This window comes from Pseudorca crassidens, chromosome 1, assembly GCF_039906515.1.
Source record: "Pseudorca crassidens isolate mPseCra1 chromosome 1, mPseCra1.hap1, whole genome shotgun sequence".
NCBI lineage: Eukaryota > Metazoa > Chordata > Mammalia > Artiodactyla > Delphinidae > Pseudorca > Pseudorca crassidens.
This window is the reverse complement of record NC_090296.1, coordinates 64,400,370-64,406,424: the sequence shown is the minus strand read 5'-3', so window position 1 is coordinate 64,406,424 and position 6,055 is coordinate 64,400,370. Positions and strand designations below refer to the sequence as shown.

Below are 6,055 nucleotides of genomic sequence, written 5' to 3'. Positions count from 1 at the left end.
ATATATAGTTTTGGCCATGCCCTTTGGCTAGTGGACTCTTAGTTCCCTGACCAGGGATTGAACCCAGGCCCATAGCAGTGAAAGCGCGGAGTCCTAACCACTGCACCGCCAGGGAGCTCCCTTCCCTGGTTTTCAACTATTGTTCCACCCAACTCTTTTTCGAGGTACAATACTCTCCCATGAGTCACAGTGATGTGAAGGAGACACCTGTTGGGGAACCCATTTTTCCTTTTCTGAGAATTGTGGCCCTCCTCAAGGATGTGCCCTTATATCCATATTCATTCTGATCCACAAAAATTGAGTCATTACTTATTTACTCCCATAAACTTAAAATTAGGAATTAGAGATTCTGGGACTTCCCTCCCTAGTGGTGCAGAGGTTAAGAATCCGCCTGCCAATGCAGGGGACACGGGTTCGAGCCCTGGTCCGAGAGGATCCCACATGCCGCGGAGAACTAAGCCTGTGGCCCACAACTACTGATTGAGCCTACATGTCACAACTACTGAAGCCCGCGCCTAGAGCCCGTGCTCAGCAAAAAGATAAGCCACCGCAATGAGAAGCCCGAGCCCTGCAGTGAAGAGTAGCCCCCGCTCGCCGCAACTAGAGAAAACCCGCGCAGCAACAAAGACCCAATGCAGCCAAAAATATAAACAAATAAATAAATGAATTTATTTTTTTTAAAAAAATAGAGATTCTAAGGAGTTGGCTGTAATCCTACAACTGGTAACAGAACAAGTAAACTCAGGGGCTGAGCCTGCCATTTTTGGTGGCTGCTTGGGGGTTACATATGCTAATGACGAGCAAGCAAAGAAAAGCACGAGTATGTAGCAAACTGAAACAGAGAGGCTTTCCCTGAGCCCCTTGTCAAAAACTGTAAGCCCTCAACCCCACCCTCTTCTCTCCATCCCGTCTTCTCTAACCCTAAATCCACTTTTCCCCCTTCAACTTCATGTTACTTATTTGTTTGCTTACTTCTGTCTCCCTCTTCCATTTCTCTATCGCTGCACAAAAACATCACCCCAAAACTTAAGAGCTTTAGAACAAAAACACTCATCTATTTTTATCCAAATCTGCAGTTTTGAAAGGCATTACCCTGATCCCCAATGTCTAGGGACTCAGTTTGGGACTAAAACCTGAGCATGTCTCTTTTCCATGCATCGTTCTCCACAAAGCCTTGGGCTTCTGTTGAAGGAGATGATTGGTGGGCTGTGACCACTGGTTGATCTTTGAGCTGGACTCAGGCAATCAAGTTTCCTCACCTGCTCCCCTATCCTTGCAATGTACACTTTGCCTCCTGTTCCCCTCCTGTTCCTCCCCTGTTCAGACAGTGGGAGCTGTCCGAATGATGAAGCCTTGAGTGAGTAGGGTGTTGTTGAGACCATCTGGACAGTATACCTGACAACCCAGTTAAGTCTTCTGTATAAACTTTTAAGAATTGGCTGGGGGACTTCCCTGGTGGCACAGTGCATAAGACTCTGTGCTCCCAATGCAGGGGGCCCAGGTTCGATCCGTGGTCAGGGAACTAGATCCCACATGCATGCCGCAACTAAGGAGCCCACCTACTGCAACTAAGACCCAGAGCAACCAAAATAAATTTTTTTTTAAAAAGAGACCTTTAAAAAAAAAAAAAAAGAATTGGCTGGCAGGGATAGAGATCTTCTACTCTTTCAGCGCCCAAAACAATCCTAGTAAGCTCCCTTGCCTCTTAAACCTGCCTGCCTCTTTCTTTACTCTCTCCTTAGTGAGGGAGGGGAGTCAGTTTGTAAACCAGCAGCTTCCTCACAACATGGCAGCCCCAGAGTTGTCAGCTTTCTCACTCACAGCTCAAGTCTCCCACACAGGGTTCTCAGAGGCCCAGAAGGAAGCTGCAAGCCTTCTGCTGACCTAACCTCAGAATCCCCCGAACATTACTTTGGCCTCATGCTGTTGGTCAGCCTAGTCACTAAGTCCAGATTCCAGGAGAGGGGTAGATACACCTCTCAATGGGCAGAATAGCTGGGATATAAAAGGTCTCAGTTTACAGTCTTAAAAATTGTGTTTGGAATTCCCTGGTGGTCGGGTTGTCAGGACTCCGCGCTTCCACTGCAGGGGGCCCAGGTTCAATCTCTGGTCGGGGAGCTAAGATCCTGCAAGATGCCTGGCATAGCACAAAAAAATTAAAAAAAGTGTGTTTGTCTCACCGTCTAAAAACAAAATGAGAGTTCAATGGATTAAATGGACTATTTCAGAACTCGTGAATGGACTATTAAACATAATCAACTGTTTTTAACAAATTTTAAGTGTTTTAAATGTTTGAAGTGTTTTAAAATACTTTGTGGGGGAGTTCCCTGGTGGCCTAGTGGAGTCAGGCTTTCACTGCCTGACCCAGGGTTCAGTCCCTGGTCGGGGAACTGAGATACCATAAGCCACGCGGCACGGCCAAAATAAAACAAAAAACTTTTGTGTTTGCCGGTATTATATACTTAACTCCAGCACTGCACAATTTACAAAGTGGAAGAAGTTTGTAGCAATATTTTGCCCTGTTTAATTCAGTGTTAAAATCTTGACTTTTTTTTCCTTTAGTTTTCACCAGGTTTAGTTGTTGAGTGCTTTGAAGCAGTTCATGTGTTGAAGTAGTTGATGAGACGCTAACTCAAGAGGACGCCACGAACAAAATGATCGCTTTTAAGTTGATTGGGGAAATCTTACTACGTAAATGCTTAATGGGGGTGGGGAGGAGGGAAAGGTCCTCATAATAACCATGCCTAGTGGGGATGAGTTCGGTCGGCTGCGAAACCAAAACCAAGAAGGTGAGACCAGACCCGAGCCCCGACTCACACCCTCAAATGCCTGGCACCAGGCGCCCCGAACTCCAGCCGTCCCCATCACCCCTCCGGGTCCCGATTCTTCACCGTGCACCCACGCCACCTGGACCACCAACGGCGACGTGTCTCCGCTGGGAATTAGAAGGTCCCACATCCACCACAGAGGACGTGGCGTACATCTAGAGAAACCTGGAGGTCAAGGAAACCTGTCCTAGGCTCTTCGAGGCCACACAAGCCGAAGAGAAAGTAACAAACTAGAAACCCGCCTGAGGGCTAACTACCCCCAAACATAGTAATTTCTCAATGGAAATGACAAGGTTCACTCGACCTGTCTGCCTATTTCTCTACCATAAAAGACAATTATTGACCTACCTCACAGGGGTGTTGTGAGGATTAATAAATGTTGGTACAGTGCTTTGGAAATGTGAAGATGCTGTGTAAATGCTAAAAAAATAGCAAGTTCAGAGCAAAAAGCTACACAAGTTTTCACACATCCGTCAGCTAATGTGTTTCTACCGAGGTGGCCTTTTTCTGGGAAAGAAGTACAGTGGAAAGTACATCCCTTGGCCCTTTGGTTTACTGACGGGGTGGGCGTAGACAGGAAGCAGCAATTGTGGGCTGCACATGAGCGTGGGGAGGTGAGGGGTGCTTACTAGACACATGTATTAATGAGTTGATGACTGTCCGAGGGTCTTCTCACTAACAAAACGTACAGAGAAGGGAAAGAATGTATGTTACTCCGTCGAGGTCATACGGGAGAGATTTACTTTGTAGGTCCAGAACAATTGAAAGGTTTATTCCATAGCTCACTGCTAGTCCCTGATAAAAGTAGCCAGCGCTGGTGAGTTGTGGCATTCATAAAACTTCTTAACCGTCTCCTGCCTGAGGGCCGCAAAGGTGCGACGGGAAGACGCCTAGTGGCAGAGACAAGGCAGCAAGGGGCAGTCTGGGGTTTCCCTCGGATGGTGCTTTATGCTCTGCAACCCCGGCTGTGGGAATGGCCTGGGGAGACAACGTTGGTTGCAACGCTGGTTGCGGTGGGAAGCAAGGGACTGAGGGATTCGGAGTTTATGCGGTGAGAGTGGAGGATGGCAGGAGAGGAAATTTGTGAGAAAAAAGAAAGTGTGTCAAGCCTACCTGTATGTCAGTGAGGCACCAACCGGGTGACAAAAGTGTATACAATATTATTAATGTTCCGTAGTAAAACTATGTTAGGTTGAGGTCAAAATGATGTTTCTCTTCCGCTGGGGAGGCGGGGGTGGGGGTGGGGTTCAAAAGGAAAACTGCTGAGAAGCGCATAGCTATTCAATACTGTAAAAAGAAGAAGTGAGGGTCTTCCCTGCTGGCGCAGCGGTTAGGAATCCGCCAGCCAATGCAGGGGACACGGGTTCGAGGCCTGGACCGGGAAGCTCGCACCTGCTGCGGAGCAACTAAGCCCGAGCGCCACAACTACGGAGCCCGCGCGCCTAGAGCCGGTGCTGCCCAACAAGAGAAGCCACCGCAGAGAGAAGCCCCCGCTCGCCGCAACTAGAGAAAGCCCGGGTGCAGCAACGAAGACCCGACGCAGCCAAAAATAACTGAATTTATAAAATATAAAATAATAAGTGAAATTCTGTGTTTCGCTGCTGCTGGATAGAAGAGTATCAGTGTCAGTTTCAGCTCACCAACCCTCGGCTAGCACATATCCGGTGACATTATAGAAAGAGCGGAGCCTGGGTTCGAGCCCTGGTCGGGGAAGATCCCACGTGCCACGGAGCAACTAAGCCCGTGCGCCGTAACGACTGAGCCTGCGCTCTGGAGCCCATGGGCCTAGAGCCCATGCTCCGCAACACGAGAAACCACTGCAATGAGGAGCCCCCGCTCCTCACAACTAGAGAAGGCTTGCGCGCAACAACGAAGACCCAACGCAGCGAAAAAAGAATAACAAATATCTATAAACTCAGTTTTATAGATTAGATACGTACAGGAAATTGGTGGTTGCCAAAGGTGGAGACGGTGGGAGGTTGCTAAAATTTGGGGTAGGGCATGTGAAAAGGTACAAATCTCACTCATAAGTCATGAGGACATACTACACAGCATGATAACTAAGATTAAAAAATAAATTAAAAAATAAACCTACAAAACACAGAGGGGAGCACAAACGCAATCCCGCACTGCCATAAATCATGCAGTTCCGTTTCTCACACTTGGGGAAATCACCACGGTCAACATCCGCAGAACGACGAATAAGCTTCGTTCTGGGTGTGACCACTCGTACCTCGAGTCAAAGCGAAAACTTGCTGAGAAAGTCTGGGTTCGTGTTCTTAAGCCTGAGACCAGTGACCTTTTACACGTTATGTGTGTATGCGTATACATATTTGTATGCGTGGGTCTTTGACCATGCCCCTCGGCTAGCGCAACCCTAGTTTCCCGACCGGAAGCTGAAAACAGGTCTAGAGCAGTTAACCACTGGGTCCTCAGGGACTACCAAACGCAGGCTCAGACTGCTTCTGAGAAACCACAATAAACATGAAGAGCATGAACGACAAAAAAGCGTTAGGTGGTTGCAGTTAACAGCCAAGAAGCAGACTGTCAAGCTCTACTTTAGTACGCGGCTCAGCACACTGCAGCTTCCCCACAACCTCAGAGCGAATAATTTCAGGGCAGCGAAACAACCATCTCACAGAACTCACAGCTGCACGCAAGCCCTGCACTAAACCCCCAAGAGAAAGTACGCGAGCGCACGCGAAGAATCACTTACTCGTTGACAGACACTAGGTACTTCTACTATTCAACAAACACAAACATCAGGGGAAAGCGCGAACGCAGTCCCCCACTACCACAAATTATGCAGTCGAGTTTCCCACATTTGGGGAAATCGCAGGGGTCAGCACATCCGGAGTGCAATGGATAGGCCTCGCCCTGGGAAAACCACCTTCGTGATCATGGTATCTCCCCTGCCAGGTAAGTATGAGTTGCTATGCTCGTCTCGTCCCACACCCTCGCGATCGCCCACCTCTTCACGCACGCTCACTTCCCTCACGCCCTCTCCGCGCCCTCCGCCCCTGCATGCCCCTCGCTCCGGGCTCGCCCACCCCGGGAACAACCTCGCGAGTCCTCGGCTGTCCACACGCAGGACGCGGAAGCCCAGCCGGAGTGGGACCAGCAGCCTCCGCGCGCCTCGCTATCTGCATATGCCACGCCCCTCTCCGGAAGTCCCGCGCCTCTAGTCTTTCCCCAAGCCGGTTGAGGACAGCGGGGAGAACGCAGGA

The 6,055-nt window shown here is 49.2% G+C and overlaps 1 non-coding gene across 1 annotated transcript; it reads right to left on the bottom strand.

Moving 5' to 3' along the window:
- Nucleotides 1-5,591: 5,591 nt before the first annotated feature.
- Nucleotides 5,592-5,755, bottom strand: LOC137207208 (U1 spliceosomal RNA). The gene has a single exon (XR_010934987.1). It is a non-coding gene; the product is annotated as a U1 spliceosomal RNA (small nuclear RNA).
- Between the last annotated feature and the right edge of the window lie 300 nt (nucleotides 5,756-6,055).